The following is a 20,216-nucleotide window of genomic DNA, read 5'->3' on the forward strand; positions in this document are numbered from 1 at the left end:
AGGTCTTACCCTTCTCATGGCATGAGACCAAGTCTCTCAGCTGGAGGCCAGAAGAGCAGCAGAACCACCCACCCGCAGTCCTGCTGGGAAGCAAGTTAAAAAATCACAGCCATCATTTCTGGGCTGAAACAGAGCAAGATTCACAAACCCAGCCTGAAAGTGCTCGTGGCAGAGCAGCTCACATTGTACTTCTGGCTCTCCCTGGGTAGACAAGACAATCATTTAATCCCCTTCCCTCGAGGAGCAGGAATTTCACCGAGCCTGACGGACACTGTCAAGCCTGGCCTTAACATCTCCAGCAACGGTGACCCTGCAGCCTTCCTCAGCAGCTTGCACGCTGCCTAATTGCCCCCATAGTCAGGCATTGAAGTTTTATATTGTAAGCAGCAGCTAATTTCTCAGCAGCAACAAATACTTGGGAACGCTTTCTCCCTGGCATACTCTCTCTATTGTTCATCTCTTTCACATAAAGCGTTCCTAATGAAGAGGGAAGGAAGGATCTTGGCTTCTTTCAAAACAATCTGAAATATTATATTAAAAACATGCACTGAGTGTTGACACATTTAGTGCGTTGCTTTATAAAGCAAATTGCCCGAGCTCATTGCGAGCTTGACACTATTAAGACGGCACAGAGCTGCACAACTGGAAGGATGGGGCTGCAAGAAGTCCCACTTCAGAGAGGTGCAGAGCACCCCGAATTTGGGGGCAGCTAAAGCCACCAGCATCACCCAGTCCCTCCAGGACTGAGCCCCCAAAGGGAGCAGCCGAGGGGTGTTTGAGCACCGCTCAACATGCCGAAGTGAGGATTGCAGCAGGCTTCAGACACGTGAAGCCTCCCTGACGAAAAGCCCAGCTCCTCACCTGGAGATCTCCGAACACTCAAGGCTGAGAGGGCACGGTATGCACTGTGCCGGGCTCTCCTAGCGATAGGTACCCACGCTGCAGGAGAAAACCCCGGAGTCTCCACCTCCACACCAAGCCCCATTGCTTAAAAAATGGGCAGAAAGCCTAGGTTCTGTAGGTTTTGAGCTGGGAGACATTTGGCTTTCTCTTTTCCTTACTTGCAAGGAGAGGTAAGGAGACAACCCACCCTTGGTTTATGCAGAAGCTGTGAACACACCAACAGAGAGCCAGAATTACCCAAAAGCTACCATTTCTGCCCAAGCTTCAAGCAAAAGCCCAGCCTCAGGAGCTCAGAGCCCCCCAGACCTCAGTCCTTCATGCCGCAAGGCACAGTGGCTGCAAACAGGCTGAAACATGCGCACGTCTCCGCACACAGCCGAGCCCTGGTGCTCGAGGCAGGGTTTCCCCTACACATTTTTATAGTGGAAACAAAAAAAGGAGTGGGGCAGCAGGGACTGCAGCTCCTGGGGCTGGACTGGGTGCCTGTGCTCACAGCACAGCAAGCCCCAGGGTACCAAGTGATGCCCCAGGGTACTGGAAATAGGGAAAAGGAAGGAAAGGGGAGATTTGGGGTTTCTGCCCAGCTCAAGCAGCTGGTTAGTGGAAGCCAGCACATGGCTGATTTCTCTCCATGCCTGACATATGCAGAGTCCCTGCAGAGCACCTGTCCTCTCCCTGGGCATCTTTGAAGTACTCCAGGCTCTGCCGCAACAGGATTTTCCAGACATTGAAACGATGCTCAGGAAATAAACAGAGATAGGAAAAGCTTTAATTACAAGGCTGATAAACATCCAAGAGCAGCCAAAGGACCAGACTAAGTTAGGAAGCTGTACCTGAACAGCCCCTTGCCAAAGGCACTCAAAGGGTACAGCTCTCCACAGACACAAGATCCATGCCAGCTGTGCCTTTGTGTTGCAGAATGGGGGCAGGAGCAACAAGTAGGTTTTCCAGACAGCACCCTGGCTCTCCTCTGGAGTCCAGAGACCTTTAGGTGCCTCCTGAGATTCTGCTGCCCTCGGCCTGAACACCCCTGGGGTGGCCAGCAGGGCTCTGTCTCCAGGGTAAGCACACAGGAAAGGGAACCCCCCAAGGTTTCGATTAACACTTGGTATGGGTTTCTTTACCAAGTTCCCAGCTGAACGACCTGCAGTGCCGTTCATTACCTGCTCAGGGAAGTCACCATTTGTGCTGGAGAGGCAGAGACCCCCTCGCATGCACTCCTCCACGTGGCTGTGCCAAAGCCCCCAGCTTGCAGCCCCGCAGCAGGCGTCAGCCTTTTGAGGCTCAGGCTGGAGAAATCCTGCACCCATCGCCACCACCCCACCATGGTTTTGGTCCCGGTGCTCACAAGGATGATCATCCCTGGGGGGACCCCATCTTCCCCTCCAAGCAGATAAAGAGCCAAAGGGCCTTGGCACAGGGCAGGGAGGCTGCAGCACGCACAGACCAAGTTTAGGTGCATTTACCTCCAACTTGACTCCCTTTGCAAGATCTGGTCCTTGCACAAGGTCCTGCTTCCCCAGGACTGGCTAGGGCAGTCAGAGCATCGCACAACCAAAGGCTGTCCTCCATCAGGAGGCGACAAAAGCCACCGCAGCCACCCAGGCAGAGCAAGAGACATCACAACAGATGAGAGGGATCTGGGGCTCCTCCTCATTGATATTCCTGTTCAGCTGCTGTTCCTTCGCCATGGCTGAGGAAGGCAAGGCAAGACAAGGCCTACAGAGAACGCCTACAGATTATTTCTCTCAGATTCCAATTTACTCTCCATCATTAATGCTTTTTGAAAGCCCAACACGTCCTGCAAGCAGAGAGAGCATGTTAAACACTCTGGCAGTGGAGTCACTAGAACGAGAGCGGCACGTGCCTGGCACACATGCCCAGCCAGCCCAGGAGACGGGACCATGGTCACAGATGTCACGATGCCATCAGCACAGCCAGAAAGCATCACCCTCGCTCAGCAGAAGCTGCGATAGAGGCCGGTCCTCCCCCCTGGAGGCTGGAAGGACGAGGGCATCACCCGGGAGCGCAGAGGACGAGAGGCACCGCAAGGCTCCGAGCGTCGCTCAGCTGCAGAGGGGAGAAGGCAGGGCTGGGGCAGAGCGACTGCAAAGGCTTGCGTGAGGGATGAGATGAGCTGGAGGCTTCCCTAATGTACAGAAAATTGCTTTTGCCAACTATCTGCAGTTTTAAAGCAATTACGGTTGGGGGAAAGCCGAGAGCACGTCTGAATGCTGTACACACGGCATGTGCATTTTAAAATGCAAGAACCAAGTTAAAAAAAAAAAAAAAGGTGAAAAATCCTTTAAAGAAAATTATTTTACGCATTAGATCCTGAGAGGATGAGGTATTTGTAATTGAGAGGACAGAACGCGGAGGCAGCCGGCATCCCAGCCATGGTGAGAGCCCAGAGGAGGTGGGACTCGCAGGCTGCTCCGGGAGCACGACGTCCCACCACAGGCTCACTTCCCAGCCACGCAGCAGGCTGAGGGCTGTCCCCCCTGAGGGCACGGGGGTGCTGAGCTGCAGGCACAGGGAAGTGGCCCAGGAGAACTTTTCCCCAGCTGGAGCAAGCAGGAACCATCTGGAGATGCACCGACACCTTTGCTTGGCTGCAGCTGAGCTCCTTCAAGCTCTAGCAAACATTTCTCATCTTCACGCTGCAGCCTTTCACCTTTCCCCACCCCCTAATCTGCTGGGATTAGAGAGGATCCTAGGCCATTAACACATCCCCTCTAATTACCGAGGGGCTCAGCCACGTGGAGCTGCTGCATCTGACACCCAGCAGGCGCCCCGCTTGCCTCGGGGACAGGTTTGGGAGGCATGGAAGTGGCATCAGGCGGTGACAGAGCCCCTCTTCAAAGCACCGCTGCCCTGCCATTGTTACCGAGCCTCGCCGAGCGGAATTGAGACATGAAGTAGATTTGTGCCCAAGATAATGGCATTTATTAGACAAGCTATTGAGGAGAAAACAAAAGCTAACAGTGGAGAGCTTCTAAGAGCAACGCTTTAAGAAAATCCATCAAGAATACAAAGAGGAGCAGTGTTAATAGTTGGTGCTTCCCATCGCTGATTAGAAACCTCGAGCAGTCCCTCAACAGCTCTGGGAGAGGGACGGCTGGTGTCACGGGGCAGGAGGTGACAAACACACAAGCGGTGGTGACAGCACCAGCCTGCTGCGATTCACCGGGGCTGCGTGAGGACGGGGCACGCGGGGCTGGCCGTGTCCTTGTCCCCAGCTCGGTGGGGTGCACAGGGTCCTCTGGAGACCCACTCCTGCCTATTTTTTCAGTATAAATATACTTTTCATTGGGAAAGGGCTTCCCTAGGGCCCCTCCATCCAGGCTGGTTCGCTGCCAGCCAGGCCAAGGTTCTGGTGACGCCTGGAGCATCCCCACCAGCACAGATCCAGGCCGTGTTGTCCCACATCCTACTGCCAGCTGCAGGGCAGCTTCCCTGAGATCAGAGCACGTCCGGGACTTGCTCACACCGTGACACAGCCAGCCCTTCTCCAAAGGCAGAAAACCTTGGGAAAACACAGACTGCAGCCACTACACACTCTTGATGAACTCTTGGTCCATCCCTGGTGGTTTCTTTTACGTTTCCAAACAACATAAGAAACCACCGAGTCCCTGGGGACAAAGGCAGCCCCTGGGAAAGCCGCTTTCATGCCACAACCTCTCCATCCCAAGCCTCCTCTCCTCCTCCCAGGCTGAGGCCAAAGCGCTGGGTCGGGGCAGAGCCGGCAGCAGGGAGACGGGAGCACGAGGGCGTCCCTGCCGCCCCGCAGCTCGGCGGAAATTTATTGCTTGTGACACGTTGTCAGAGTGAGATGCACCTCATTAATCAGAGCCGAGGCAAACAAGAGGGCTCCTTAGCGAATTAGGGGGGGGGTGAAAAAGCAGGGAGGCTCTGCTGGGCTCACCACCACCTCCCCTTCACACCGGGGGAAGCGAGGCACGATGCGTGGCACCTGCTGGCTGGCAATGCTCTTCTTTCTCCCCCAAAAACGAGACCTGAGTGACTCGAAATGCTGCCCCTTGGCAGCTGTGGCGGTTGTGCAGAAGCAATGCAGCAGGCTGCTGCCAGCTCTCGCTACCGCAGGGGTGCCCAGGGCTTTGTTTCCAGCAGGAACCAGCCTGACCCACATGGCACACAACCGGGGGCTTCTCCCTGTCACCAAAATGCCCAATTCCCCCGTTTCCACAAGCAGCAGCAGCAGCTCAGAGCAGCCAGCACCGCCACAAAGCCGGGCTGGAGGCACACAAAGCTCCAGGAGCCCCACCTGGCACAGGGAGCTTTAAAACGAGAGGTTTCATCGCATCCCTCCCCAGGCACTCCCTTGCCCAGCTCAAAACAGAGCAGCATTCTCTGCTAAGAAAAAAAATAAAGCAAAATCTATTTTTAAAAGCTTTGCTTTTTCAAGTGATGTGGTTTTCCTTTGTGGGCTAAGCTGAACTGAACACACAATGCTTTGTTTTCCAAGATTTATCAGTGCACAGGGCCCAGCCACGCTCCTCCAGCACCGCAGCAGAGCCCCAGCGTGCAGCACAAACCCGCTGGCCCTACACGTGGAGCCAGGGGTGCCCAGGTCAGAAAGCAGCTTTCCCCTCCCAGGCAGCACCTCCAGCTACCAGCAGGGGAACCCAGAAGCACACAGCTCTCCCCAGGCTGAGCCAGCACCAGGCAGGGCAGGCTGCAGCACCCAGAGGTGCCAGCACCCAGAGGTGCCACCATCCTGGCGCTCCCCATCCCAGGGCTGGGGACAGGTCCCAGGGGGGCTGCAAGGAGCAGAGGACACTCACTACGCTGCAGGAAAGCCACCCACGCACCTCCACACCTTGTCCAAGCAGCTCCCAGCTCCTCCCCAGGCCCTTACAGCACCTGTGGGCACTGACACAGGTGTCCCCCATCCCCTGGCCAGCCCTGGCTGCGTGCCCTCCCCGCCAAACCGGGGCTCTCACTGCGAGCCCTGCATACCCCGAGCAGGGATGCTGCACGTGGGGCACCCTGAGCCCAGCCTCTCCTTCAGCAGGCTGCATTTTCCCTGAATTAAACAATAAACAAGGAGCTGCTCTGGATTTTCCTTACACTGCAGTTCCTTATTAATCCCCACAGTAAACACAAAGGAAAAAAAATAAAAATAACCTAGGAGGGATGCTTTCTGTTTATGGGTATGGATGATACTGAAAGCTTCAACCCAAAGGGACAGGGGGCTGCAGCCCACCTGCTGTCCCCCTGGCAAGGGGCACCCAGCCCCTTGCACCTGCACCCAGCCCACCCTCGCCTCCCCACAGGTCTTGAGGCTGTGGTTTGGGGGTCTCACAGTGTAGAAAAATGCAATTATTCACCTGGAAAAGGGCCAGGCTGCTACAAGAGGCACCCGGCTCCTGGTGGCTCACATTGTACAGCACCGTGTTAGTGAGAAGGGGTGGCGTGGAGCTGGACCCTTCTCCTGACACCTTCCCCCTCTCTTCCCACCGGAGCTGCCTCCCGCCCACTGCACCCAGCTAGTTAATTACAGAGCGCAATCCAATCAGCCTGGCCATCCTATTTCAGTGAAAGGCATTTAAGGGATAATGCCATCAGTCTCCAGATGGACTGGCCTGGCCCCAGCCTCGGGCAGTGCTGGGGTCCTCCAGGAGCTGCCACTGCCACTACTTGGCCCCAGCTGCAAACCTGCTGCAAACACCTCGGGGTGCTCAGAAGCGTGCCGGGTTTCTGAGCCCCATGGAAATTTGGGGGACCAGAGCACATGTCGGCATGGCTCGGCACGAGCGCAGGTGGTGGCGCTGCCGCCTGCCCGGGCTCTCGGCGTGACAGAAGGACAGATTTGGAGGACAGATGCTAGCCCATGTCCCCCCGTGCCCCACGTATGGTCGGCCACGGTGGAGGCTGCCGGGGGGCACCGCGGTGCCACCGTGCCAGAGCAGCCCCACGGCCGGAGCCTGAGCGTCCTCGGTGCGGGTGCCTTGCTCCGTGCCAGGTGAGCTCGCAGCCTTCTCACGTTCGGTGATGAGAGCGGCTGATTCCCTGATTTACTGATCCTACACTTGGTTAATTTTGCCTGCCCGGGGTGAGGATAAGCTGCTGGATTTGCAGACATTTTGAGGATTGCGGGTTTAATTTTTTTTCCCCTCATTGTGCGTGCATGCATCAAAAGCTCTTATGCTTTGATCCGGAGCCCGAAGCCAGCGCAGCGGATATACATCAGGGCTAAATATGCGCCTGTCACAGGTGGCATCAAAAGCTTGTTGCCTGCAAAATGAGCGCAGATTCTGCTCTCGCTCAGCCCAGCCTGTCCCACGGCAGCTTGACTCGCAAGAGGAGCGAGGAAGAGTCTCTGCCCCTTGATCACACCTCCAGGCTGCCTTTGTTGGAGACTCAGGCACAAGCAGCTCGGGGAGGGACACAAACCTCCTCCCAGAGCTGTGCATGGCCAGGCCACCCTGGGCCAGCTGCCCAAGCATCCCACACCAGCCCCAGCACCACCGCGAGTGGCACCACCAGCAGCCGTGCACACAAACAGCACCCCACAGGTTTTCCCTTGCTGGTGCCACCACCTGCTCTGTCACCAGGGTCCCCAGCCGAGCAGCAAGTGCAAGGTGCCTGCTCAAACCAAGCAGATGCTCTTCACCTTCTAGACCCTAAAACAAAGAACATAACCACTGTAATGGCCAAACACCACGGTTTCATCCAGACAATCAGCGGTGCCAGCTCCCCGTATCCACATCGAGCCCGAGGAGCCAGCAGGAATCCGCACCCCGTGCCAGCCCCGGGAAGGCTGGGATGAGGATGGAGAAGAGCCCAGCACCTCTGGCCGGGCGATAAAATAAACCATTATGTCCTTCCTCCTCCTGCTGGCGTGTCCCCGAGCAGCACTTCGCAGGGGCCGGCCCCGCAGCGGCATCCTTTCGTGGCGCTGATACGGGTCCTGCAGTGGGGGCCTGGAGGAGCCTCTGCTCCCCGATCTGAGCCGGGATCCAGGGCCTCTGAGTCGGGCACAGGCAGGCAGGGGGAAAGCAGACGCTCCGTGCATCCCAGCCCCGCAGCCGTGGGGAGAGGGAAGAGGCTTTTCCCCATGGAGCTGCAAGACCGCAGTCCTTCAAAAGCTTATCTCGTGAGCTCCCATGAAGCCTTTCAGAGATTTTGGCAGGAGGAGGAAAGAGGAGCTGTTTGCTAACCCCTGAGGTCGCCCCACCTCGCATCCCCAGGAGACCGCCGCGCAGAGCCCTGCTTCTGGAGGCAATTCACTGGCTCTCAGCTCCCCGGGTGCCCCATAGGACGCGTCGTCTCCTGACAACCAGGGCAAGGGCTCCCTCGGGAGCTGCCTGCTTCAGCAAGAAAGGATCAGCAGAAATGGCACAGCATCAGCTCCTCGGAGGACAGCACCGACAGGAGGTTGTGCTACCAGCCCAGAGCACCTGTTCTCCGCCCCAGCCCCAAAAGCACCGCAGGAACGCACCGGAGCAAGCCGTCAGCCTTCAGCATCCATCTTCCCTTCCCGGAGCCGTAGCAGGGGGATCACTGCCGGAGCCAGCACCGTCCCATTTTCTCCACCCTGACCTGAACCCTGAGGAGCTGCCAATTAAACCGCCGACCTGTTCTCAGCTCAGCCTCCTGTGCGTGAAAGCCTCCTGTTATTTCGCACTTGCCAAGAGCTGCGTCCCAGCAGATTTATCTTGAACTGACACTTGAGGGTAATTAAACCCCTCTCCCTCCTCCCTTGGCAGCGCAGCGGATAAAAGGAGCGCCCCGGGGGCCTGTGGTCCCTGCTGGGGTGGGTGGGATGCGCTGCTGGGGTGGGATGCTCGTGTGCAAGTCGAGCACCACAGGAGGAGAGGCAGGAGGGCAGCTCTGCCTTTCACCCCCTAGGTGACAGCAGCTGGGCGAGATGTAAGGCAGCGTGCCCCACCTGGGGCTGCAAACCCGACTGGGATCGGATCGAAATCGCTGCTCCTCGGGGGCATCCCCACCCAGATGGTGGTCCCGAGAGGTCCGGGTGTGACAGCCCGGGCCCCTCCCAAGCTGTCCGTGCCAGGGACCCCGCAGAGCCGGTGGCTTTTAGGGGATGCAGCGGGAGGGCCGCGGGCAGCCGGAGCCCTGCCGGAGGTTCCCGGCTGCATCCGACCTCAAAGCCCAGCTTCGATCGCGGCGGGCTTGAGGCGGGCGCGGCGGGCAGCACGGGGGGGGGGGGGGCGATGCTGGGGGGCGATGCCGCGGCGACCCCCACCCCTTGGGGGATCCCGACTGCAGCTGCTGGGAGACGCCCCCGTGCCGTGCCAGGCGGTGCCCCCCACCCTTTTCTCCCCCCCCCCCAGCCCTCCCCGTTACCTCGGAGGTGCGGCCGGGCTGGGCGCGCTGCAGCTGGGCTGGGCTCCGCGGGGCTCGGCGCATCCTCCGCCGCTCCTGCCGCCCGCCTCCCGGCCCGCTTCGCCGGGCGCCCCGGTCCCCCGGGGGGGCGAGCTCATGCCCCGGGGCTGCGGCTGCTGCCGGCCCCGAGCACCGCGGCTCCGGCTCCGCCGTTCCCGGCAGCTCCCCCCCGGCTCCGTCCTCTCGCAGCCGCCGCCGCCGCCGCGCCCCCCCCCGGCCGCCCCCGCCTCCTGCCTCCCTCCCGTGGCCGGCCCCGGTGACAAATCGCGGCGCTGGGCTCCCGCTCCGGAGGGTTACGGAGGGAGAAAGGCCCCCCCCGTGCCGGGATGCTGGGCGAGGATGCGGCTGAGCACCCCTCGGCACGGATGCTGAAGGAGCATCGGCACGGTCGGCACTGATGCTCCAGGAGCAGCGGCACGTTTAGCCTTTGTAGGCAGCGGTGTGGGAAAGCGGGGGGGCTCAGCTGTGTCCCCCCAGTGGTCCAGCCAGCTGGAGATGCCCCCGAACCCGGCGGGATGGACAAAAGGTGCAGGGTGCGGGGTATGGGCAGCCCTGGTGCAAGCAGGACACAGAGGGCCCCTTCCTCTGGCAAGGAAAGGCCCAGGGGTGCGAGACGCACAGAAAATGGTTCCGGATCCCCGCAGAGAGGAGCTGAATGTGGCTGGGGCCGGGGTTACCTGCTGCTCCTGCCCCGCACCTCCCCGAGCAGCACAGCCTGCTCCCGGCCCCGCTGCACCCCACGGCCAGCCAGCCCTCCCTGCCCCCCGAGCATCCCCAAGCACCGCTCTGCGAGAGCAGCTCCCACCACGTCCTGCACGCGTGTGCTCACGGCTGCACGCCCGGCGCGGCGCAGCAGACACTAATCCTTGCAGAAAGGCGTGGAGGGAGCTGCAGCAGCCCCGCTCCCAGAGCAGCCTGCACCCTCTCTGCGGGCCCTGTCCATGCAATCGGCTGTAAAACCCATCGCTGGGTGCTGTGTGGGGTGCTGGCTGCAGCTTTGCACCGTGGGCTGGGTGCTGTTCCCAGACCTTACTGCTTCGGTGCTTGGCGCCTTTCACCAGCAGGTACTGGCTGCACCGGGGCCGGTGTCGCTGTGACCTTTGAGGCCGCTCCACTAAGTGCTGTTGTGTCTTACTACGCTCCCAGGCACCGTGCCAGGCTCAAAAAACGCCCGAGGCTGGGAATGCTGGGGTGTCCTCTGGTGTCTGGAAGGAGGGACAGGGTCCAAAACCCCTGCCTGGGTGCCAGGACTGGGTCTGGAACGGTTCCTGTTGCATTATGCAGAGATAAGTGAGGTAGGAAAGCCACCTGGAAGGAGGAGGGGCATAAAGCAATTAATGCATAATATTAATAATGATCTTCTTATTCCAGCTCTGCTCATTATTACAACAAGCTTTGCTCTAGTCCACCATGATGTGCTGCATAAAGCAGCTATCTCCTGAATCTGATTTCCTGTTTGGAGATGATCTCTAGCTGAGAAATTACCTGCTCTCAAAGCTGATTAGAGTCCTAATCAGCAGATTCTTCACCAAGCCTTTAGACAGGCCCCAGAATATACAAGGAATTCAGGATAATTTCCTGCACGTGCTTGATCACCATCCAGGCATGCCGAGAGGACACCAGGGGAGCCAGCAGCAGCAACCTGCCTTCCACGGCTGCCATGGGCAGCACAGCCAGGGGGCTCGGGGCACGTCGGAGAGGTACCCCCGAGTCACCCAGGGGGGCCCAGGGACCCTCCTGGGGCTGTTTTCCCCCTGAGGAGCGACACAGGAGGGGCCCAATGCACCAAAAGGCATTTGGGGGGACCCAACACCCCTCCACTTCGTCTCCCTTCGCAGCCGGTCCAGCCCCGTTCCCAAAGCAGGGAGTTATTTTCTCTCCTCCGCTTCCAGAGCATCGCGGCTCCCATGGTTAAAAAGTGGCTCCTAATTCCCAGCCTACAACAGCCAGCTTTAAACCTATTTGTTCTTGTGCCAGCGCAGTCTTTTAGCTTAAATGGTTCTTTTCTGTACCTGGTGTTTACTCGCCTGATATATTTATGGGGAGTAATCTTCTCCCTGCTTTGCCTTCCTTTGCGGGGCTAAACAAGCCAAGTGCTTTCAGTCTCTGCTTATAAAACAGCCTCTCCATCCCGGCCATGCTAACAGCTCTTCTCTGCACCAGCTCTGGCGTGAATTCATCTCACCGACGGCCGGGCGCATCGCCGGGTGCCCTGCGCGGCCACCAGCACCCTCCCCACCTCTGGAGCTCTCACCTCTGCGGTGCTCCGGGCTCTGTGCTCCCCTCTCTGCCCTGAGGCTGGCAGAGGACGCACGGACTCATCCCACTGAACCCGGGGGGGCGATGGCATCACCATGCTCTGGTGGTCACTAATAACTTTACCTCTCCTGTGCTATTCTCAGCAGAGATAAACCTCCAGTGTCTGATGAGCCAGAACAGAAATATCCAATGGCTTCTCCTTTCTTTTTCTATTTTTGCTGTGAGCTGGTTAACCCTGAAATCCAATTACTGCTCATTATTCGGTGGAACTTGCCTCTTATCAAACGGGCACATTGCGGGGCCGCTCTGCCAGCTCCGAGCGCTAATGGAGCTGCAAATTGCTGCAGCCACGCTGACGGACTGCCCAGCCTGAACCCGGGACTGCCACCCCGTGTCCCCTATACATGGGGCTGCGGGACACCAGCCCCAGCACCCCGTCCCCGTGCTGCCCCTCGGTGCCAAATTGCAGGGACGTGCCCGTGGGCTGTGGGTGGGTGAGGCAAGCACAAGGGCGCACAGGGCTCGGGTGGGCTTAGCGAGCGATGAGCAGCCTGTAAAGCTGCCAGGATCCTCGGGCACGGTGCGAAATGCACGGGGCTGACCCAGGCTCGCCGCGGGTTAGCCCGGGAGGCTCGGCGTGCAGGGGATGCGCTCTCTGCATCAGAGCCGGGGAAGTGGGCACCCGGCCAAGCCCGAGCGCCGCCTCATTCACATTCGGTGCTGAATTCAGCAGGTGGGAGAAAAAAAAAAAAAGGCAAAAAAAAATGCTTTGCAGTTTTCTTTGCTGATTAAAGTCATAGCACAGCAAGTTTCACCTACGTTCATTAGCAGGAGGGGAGGGAGGGAGGGGGATGTTCCTGCAGCAGCTGCTGCCGACGCCGCTCCCCTGGCACGGAGCATCAAGCATCCATCCCCCGACCCCTCCGCACGGGCTGGATGCAGCCCCTGGGGCATCCCTGAGAGCCAGGAGGTGCTGGCAGGGTCCCCCCTGTGCCCTTGGCTGAAGTGCAGCCCCCATACACCTCCATCCTGTGCATTTGGGGCTTCCTCGTGGCCCCAAAGCAGCCAGGGAGCAGGGATGGGAGCTGAAGGATGGGGATGGGCAGGGAGAAGCCAGTGAAAACCTAAATGCAATACCAAGTAAATTAATATACAGGAGGAGGAGGCAGGTTTTGACTGAACTTATTGCACGGCTAGGATGGGGAATTGCACACAGGAGATGTGACAGCCAACAGGACGGCTGGGCAGGGAGCTGGGAAGGCATTCCTATGCGCAATTCCCTGGGGGGCTCGGGCACGGTGCCCCCCTGCATCCCCAGGGCTGGGTGGCAGCCCTGAAGCTGCCCCTCCTTGTCCCTGCTTCACGTCCCCAGGGCTTAGGCCTGAGGGTTGTGATGTGGCTTTTTAAACTCATCACCACCACCATTTCCTGAGTGCAAAAAGGGAGAGAAGCAGGGAAGAAATGCAGCATCCATCAGGCCTGGCGTCAGCTCCTGGAGAAGCAGGGACTGCCACCAGAGCAGGCGCTGGAAACAAGTTACTGGAAGGCTTAAAAGGCTCCGTAAAACAAAAAGGCCTTCCCCAGCCTTGGCCCACGGAAGATGGAAATCAGAGGGAACTGATGAAAGAGCAAATCTAATAAAGGGAGTTTTAATCAGAGCAAAAGAGAGCGGGGAGAGGGGGGAATGGATCGGACTTGTAAACTGGCTGGAAACCAGTCCCTTCGTTATCGCCGACACATGATCGGAACTTAATAGTGTTTGACATTTCATTAATTTAAATCAGAAGTCTTGGGAATAGAGAGAGAAAAAGAAAGAACATTATTAATTTTAAAGACCTCCTCCCGGAAGGGCTCACGCTGAAAAAGAGAAATGTTAGAAGAAAATTGTTTCTTTATGTTTTTTTTCCCTGCTTTCCTCCTCTCCCTTCTCCCCTCCAGCTGCAGGAAGGCTTGTTAGCCACCAAAAAACAGGGGCTGGGCTCCCGGTGCCTTTCCCAGCCCCAAGCAGCGAGTGCGCGGGAAGGACGGACAAGGAGCAGGGAACTTGCACGGACCCGGGCAGAGCCCACGAGGAGACGTGCCTTCCTCTGCGAACACTGCCAAGGCTCCTTGATGGAAAGCAGCCTTCACCCTGTCACCTGGAGCAGGCAGGCATCACAGGATGTCTCATTTTATATAAAAAATGGCAGATTTTGACATTGCCCTTCCCTAAACCAGACTTCCAGAGCAGAGTAAAGGCAAGCAGAGGAATTTCCCCCGCTGTCCCCGCAGCTGAGCATCCCAGGGTGCGCTCCGTGCCAGCGATTACCCGCCTCCCCATTGCACGCCCTGTTTAACAGCGCTCGCTGGGGAAATAATACAAAAAAATAAATGAATAAATCCTGCTCTCAGCCCTCAGGGAGCTTGGGTCCAGCCCCACGTGTGCCACGCTGAGCCCCACGGCTGCAATCCCAGTGCCTGGCTCCTGGTGTGGAGGCTGAGGTCCGGAGGCAGCAGGGAGGCTGAGGCCGGCCTGGGTTTGCCTCTCGCTCTCCTTTATCGCAGCCTTCTGACAGAGAAGGAACACAAAGGGGATATTTATGAGCCCTACAATAGGTTGGTTTGGCTCCGGGCTGCATTTAAAGCACCTCCACCGTTTCCAAGCCTGAAGTGCCTCCGAGATATTTACAGCCTTTGACAGCTGGAGGCAGGCACAGGTTAAAGCTCCCAGCCTTGTACACCCAGACCTCGGGCAGAAAATGTGAGTGCCCACGGAGGGAAGATGCTCTCCCGGGTGGCAGCACGGCTGCTGCACCTCTTCGCCTCCACCCCAGCTCTGCCGCCGCCCAGCCCAGGCTGTGTCGCATCCTCCTCCCTCCCCCAGGCTCCCTTTATCTCGTGTTTATTTCGCTGCTCCGCTTTTGCATCCTATTCATCTGTCTCTCCTGCCATCTCGCCTCACAAGGCTTGTCAGGAGAAGAAAGAGCGCGCCCGGCTTCTCCCAGCGCTGTGCACCAAACAGGGCCTGCAGTCAGGTTTTATTTCGGAGCAGGGAAACCAACTGCATGCAAGTAGGGCAGGAGACGTGCCCGGGAATAACACCGATGATGGCAAGGAGGGGGACACACGGGGAGCAGACCCGCGGGGGTCTGTGTCCCGGTCCCCGGGGCAGGATCCTGCCTGGAGCCCCTTTGGGGAGCTGCCCCCACCAAGCCGCTTCCCTCCCCGCTCGCAGCTCCGCGAGAGGCTGCTGACCAGCCAGCTTTTGGGGCTGGGGTCCTCCTTGTCCCCATGTCCCACCTCATGGCGCTGCTCCTGCCAGGCGTGCTGGCACCCCTGCGAGTTCCCAGTTCCTGGAAGAGGACAGGACTGCAGTGCCCTTAGGACACCCCCATAGCACCCCTGTAACTCCCGGGGGGGCTCTTCCAGCCTCGCAGCCACCCTAAGCCTCCCTGTGCACATGCGGGAGCTCTCATGTGCCTTTCCACAGAGCTTGGGTGGGTTGTTTGAAGGCAGCTGGATTAAAAAACAAACAAAAAAAAATGAAAACTTTAAAAGCTTAACCCTAAAAACCTTACAACCCTAACCCTAAAAACCTTAAAACCCTAACCCTAAAATTAGTGACCCAAACCCCGCTTGGAAGTTGGTATTTCTTTAAACAAGCATGCTCGGCCCTGAATCCCTCTTTGAGTGAGCAGAGGTGGTCAGGGACCCTGAGCACCCAGACACGGAAAGTGCATCGGCTCCTCAGGGAACGTGAATCATTGAGCGCGGGGAACCGGCCATGAACCGGCTGCAAGCTCCCGGTGAATTATTCACAGCCTGAGTTTTTTTGGTGATTCCTGAAATAAAGATACCAGAGGCTGCGCCACAGAGCCTAATGGGATTTTAGATTAAAAGAGTTAACGAGAAATAACAGCCAGCTCCACAAACGGAGCCCTGTAAGGTCAGCTGACGGGTGCCCGGCAGCGGAGCTCTGCCTCCTCCCGCAGGGATGCTTTTCAAACCTGAGCCCCAGCCCGCAGGTCCCCTTGGCTAATTCCTGGCCTCATCCTCCACAGCCGTGTTTCTGGGAGCAGGTGACGATCCAGGCTGCTGTGTCACCCCGTGGCCAGCGTGGCCCTGGGGACACCCTTGGGGTGACGGTGGGGACACCCCCGGTGGCACCAGGGTGCCCAGCAAGGAGCGCAGCAGCAGCACCAGGACGAGCTCCCCAGCACCCTCAGCCCCTGGAGCAATGCCCCGAGAGCCACAAGCGGGGGTCCCTGGGGACCCTCAGCCCAGGGCCATGGGGCAGAGGACGGCGGTTCGTTAGGAACCAAGCTGATCAGCGAGTCGAAGCGAACCCAAGGCGGGGGCTCCCAGCCGGGGTCCCTCCGGGGAGCGGATCCGGCCCCTCGCCAGCAGCCACCCCGGGGAAGCAGCCGCGGGCTCTCCAGCGCTCTCAGCCCCCGCTGATTGCAATCAGCGCCTCATTCACCCGCTCCTGTTTACCAATTTTCCAGGAGATATCATACTAATGAGGGAGCCTGGCAATCAGGCAGCCTCCCAGAAGCGGGGAAGGAGGAGGAGGAGGAGGAGAGGATGCTGGTACCTGCTGGCAGCACCCACGGCACCCTCGGCAGAGGCACCGGGCCCCTTTCAGAAGCCGAGGGGGAGGCCGGGGCAGCAGGAGGCCGTCCTGTGCCTCCACCTCTCCTACGTCTCACGCAGACACAGGGCAGTCACCCACCGGCGTTATTAACTGCGTTATTAGCAATTAATCCACGCAAAGGTTTGGCCTGGCTTGCCCAAAGCGCACAGGGCAGCACCGATGGGAAATGGGATTTTTTTTTTTTCCATCTCTCCTTGCAATAGTTTGAGTATTTGCTCTCGTGGGCACAAGAACTGAAGCTTTCCAAACAGATATTAAAAATAAATAAATAAATAAAAGGCTCCAAGAGGCGCTGGAGCTGGCGCCCAAGTCGGGGGATGATTTAGGGAAGGATTTATTGCATGGAAAAGAGGTGAAAGGGAGACAGAGCTGGGGGAAGGCATGGCACGACAAGAGGGATTTAGCAACGAGGCAAAACCAGCCTAAAAATACAGCAAAGGAGCAAATAGCAATGGTTCCCAGCACCAGAAGGATGGGCTAAAATCCTGGCTCGTGTAACTCAGCAGTGATCCCGGGAAGGCGCTGGAGCTGCAGTAATTTACAATAACTGCTGGTTAAAAAACCGCTCGGTTTTACAGCTACCGGGGATCGGGGCGTGCGAGAGAGGGAAAGAGGGGAGGCGAGTCGGGAAGGCTTGATTTACACTGCAGCTCAGGAGCTGCTTAAACTGATTTGGAGGCAGGTGAATAATTAATTGCATCTTTGAGGAGCCGAGCTGTTAATAACGCTCCCCACGGTGGCAGTTTGTAAATGGTCCTGCCGGGGTGGAGCATCGCAGGGGAAGGGGAGAGGCAGAGGAGAAGGGGCTCCGGCTCGGGTTGGGGTTTTCCTGCCATCCAGCTTTTCCTGACACCTGGATGCCAAACCAATATCATAACGACAGCACCACGAGAAGGGGAAAAAAAATCCTACTACAACATGGAAAATATTTATATTACCTCCCACTCTCCGAGGTGCAGTTGTTAATTGAGCACAAAGGGTAGGGTTGCCTGCAGAACCCATCAGAGGAGCAGCCGATGTTGGGATTCTGCTGGGTGAGGCGGTGCTGCCGTGCTCCAGCCCAGCCTGGGGCCACATCCTGCGAGGTGCTCGCCCCCTCCATCCCCCAAACCCATCCCCAGGACCTGCACGCTGCCACAAATCAGATAAATCCCTTTGCAGGAGCACCGACTATTTTTTTTTCTTGAAGCACAGCCTCCCTAGAGCTACTAATAATTACTCCAGACCCAGACTTTAAAGCACCACCACTAAAAAAAAAAAAAAAAAGGTTTTAATTAAAAAATTAATTTTTCCTGACAGCCCCACTGGCTTGGCACGGTGTTCAGCGGGGGGAGCAAAGCGCTGCCCTCGCCACACCACCCCCAGGCCGTGCACCAGGGCTTCGTGGTGGGGCTGGGGCAGCAAGCAGCGAGGGGTTGTGATGGGGGGGAAGAAATAAAAGCGCAAACTTGCCCAGCTCCAGCCTCCAAGGTCCATCGCAAGGGGATTGAGCGTGGTGACACCGCTCAGCTGCAACCCCCTCGGCAAAGCCCCCATGAACCCTGCGCACCAAGGTGCTGCTGGAGTCAGGGTAAGCGGCATGGGACAGCCCCCAAAATCTGCCTGCAGCAGCCTCACGCTTCAGGAAATAACACCAAAATGCATTTTTGGGGAGGGGGTGAGGTGACAGAGCCCCTTCCCCGAGCAGAGACCTCCCCTCTGCTGTCACCAAGCCACCAGTTCACGCGTGTGGATTGCACGTAGGTGAACATTTCCCCAAAATTTGGGGACAACATTCGGTAATTGCCTACGGGGAGCCGTGCCAGGAAGGTGCCGCCTGCTCCTGCAGCCCCCAGCACCGCTGCTTGTGTCCACGCAGCCCCAGAGGCTGGGGCGCAGAGAAAAACTGTGGTTTGTCCACAGCTGGCTCCCGTCTGGCCCTGCCTCTCCCACCCGCGGCCCCGGTCGAGCTCCAGGCCTCGGCTGCTTCTTAATAATTCCTATTTTCTGGACTCTCGTGAAATTAAACGCCGCTAATTCGCTCTGCAGAAAACCCCGCATCCTGCCGCGGTGTCCCTGCCAGCTGTGATCTCATCCCCCAACAACCGTCTTTGGGAGTAAATTAATAGAAGCAGCCAATTAATTAATCGGGAAGAACTCGTGAGGCGAACTGGACTGTGGCTGGTGCTCGTGAGCTGCCCAGGAAGCTCTCCGGGTTCCTGCTCACCGAGCACTGACGGCACTCTCCCTCCAGCCAAGAGCTCTGGAGGGACGCTCCCCAGCACCGAGGTTATTAACGAGCAGCAAACCTTTAATTGCTCCCTGCTCATGCTGACCTGCTGGCCCTGGGACGGAGCCGAGCCCAGCTGAGGATGCTTTTGCTGCAGCCCCGCTCCAGCTAGAGGCGAGCCAAGGCTCCAGCGGAGCCCCGCACGTACATTTTCAGTTTATTCCCTCAGTCTTATTCGCTGGTGGTTTTTCTCTTTTCTCCTCCTTCTCCCAGGGAAAACTTAATAAATCTTTGAAATCATCAAAAAGAAATGCAGCTCCGATGCTCGGAGAGCGCAGTTAAGTTACTCCCTGGCAGCGTAAGGCAGGGCTGTGAAGCCAGCCATTTCCGTGCTGAAACGCAGGACGAAAACAGGAGCCCGGGAGGAGAGGCAGCAGGAACGGCCTTCCCTCAGCCCCATCTCAGCCTCCCCATGCTCGGGGCTGAAGCATTTGGAAAGTCCAATCCAGGCAAGGCTTCCCCAGAGTGCCAGGCACTGTCACCATACTTGTCACCTCCCATGTCCCCAAGCTATGCCAGGCACGCAGCGAGGCCACGGGCTCCACGAGCCCCGGTAAGGGACAGGCAGGCACATTAAATAACCCAGAGGGTGTCCATCTCTCTCCTTTCCCTCCCATTTTCTCCTTTAACAACCTTTCATCCGAGGTTGGGGCGACAGGACCTGAGACCAAAGCATTCCTGGGGGATGACATTGGTGGCACTCACCCGGTGGCAGGACCAGGGGTGGACGCAGGTGGCATTGGGGCAAAAAAGCAGCCCCCAGAGGAGAAATGTGGCTGCTGGAGATGCCGTGGGACACAGCTCCTGCAGCACCCCCAGGGATACAGGACTCACCCCCCCGCTGCCCTGCTGCAGTGGCTGGCACCGGAGCGAATTGCCAAGCATGTCGCCGAGCCCTTGATTGACTCTCCGAAGCCTCCTACTTTTTACGCCATGTTTTATTAGCACTGCCTCGGAGCAGAGCACAATTAGGAGTATATTAGCAATAAAAAAGGCAGGCAGAGCTCACCCCCCAGCACTGCAGCAGCACCAGCACCAGTCCTGGCCACCTTCACCCGCTTATATTGATCACCCTGCCAGCTCATTTCAATAATTAGGGCCAGATGGAGCCCATTTGGATGTTTAAGGGAACAACCCCAGGAGCATCCCTGGAGCTGTGTGGTTGGGGCAGAGGGGTGCAGTCGCCTTTTGCTGTCAGATCTTCCTCCCGCTGTCACTTCCCACCGTGTTGCATCCCTGAGCAGATCAGGGGCAGGCAGCAGCATTAATGCTCTTATTTATACAGAAATAATTGCTGTCGTGCACCATCCCTCATACAAACAGCACTACAGCCACGAGCCCGTTGGCAGCACAGAAATGAATTTGGCAATGCATTTGCAGCATGGTGCTGGTGGGGCAGGAGCCTTAAGCACGGAGAAATCGATCCACTGGGGTGAAGCTGGATGGAGCAAGCAGAGCCCCTCAGCGCAGCCCCAGGCCCGGTGGCTTCCCCATGCATGGGGCCAGAGGTGAGCATCGCCAGACGATCCTAACATTTTTTTCCAAGCGTGCGTCACAGCAAGCTCATGGTCTGCAGGTGTTTGTTGTCCGGGAACGGCAGTCGAGCCTCGTTGGGTTTATTTATGCATACTTCCCGTACCTGGAAATTGCTATTTACACGAGCCCGGCGTTCCCATGCTCTCGGGTTGTGCCGGAGCCAGCCCTCAAGCTGCAGCCTGACAGCTGTCCTGCAGCTGGCTGCCTGGCCGGGAGGCCCTGGGTCCCGCAGCCCTTCAGGGA

The 20,216-nt window shown here is 58.0% G+C and overlaps 1 protein-coding gene across 2 annotated transcripts in view; it reads right to left on the reverse strand.

The window, feature by feature from the left end:
* The window catches only part of LINGO1 (leucine rich repeat and Ig domain containing 1), a 136,226-nt gene extending 116,750 nt beyond the window's left edge, over window positions 1-19,476 (reverse strand). Inside the window, exon 1 of one of the 2 annotated variants that reach the window (XR_013938090.1) lies at window positions 9,238-19,459. The gene's annotated coding sequence lies outside the window, so the exon portion shown is untranslated. Of the gene's footprint in view, window positions 1-9,237 lie in introns of both variants that reach the window. The other variant, XR_013938091.1, reaches the window with a different exon arrangement.
* Window positions 19,477-20,216: the final 740 nt, after the last annotated feature.

Source organism: Anser brachyrhynchus (genome assembly GCF_964034855.1).
Source record: "Anser brachyrhynchus genome assembly, chromosome: 11".
NCBI classification, from domain to species: Eukaryota; Metazoa; Chordata; class Aves; order Anseriformes; family Anatidae; genus Anser; species Anser brachyrhynchus.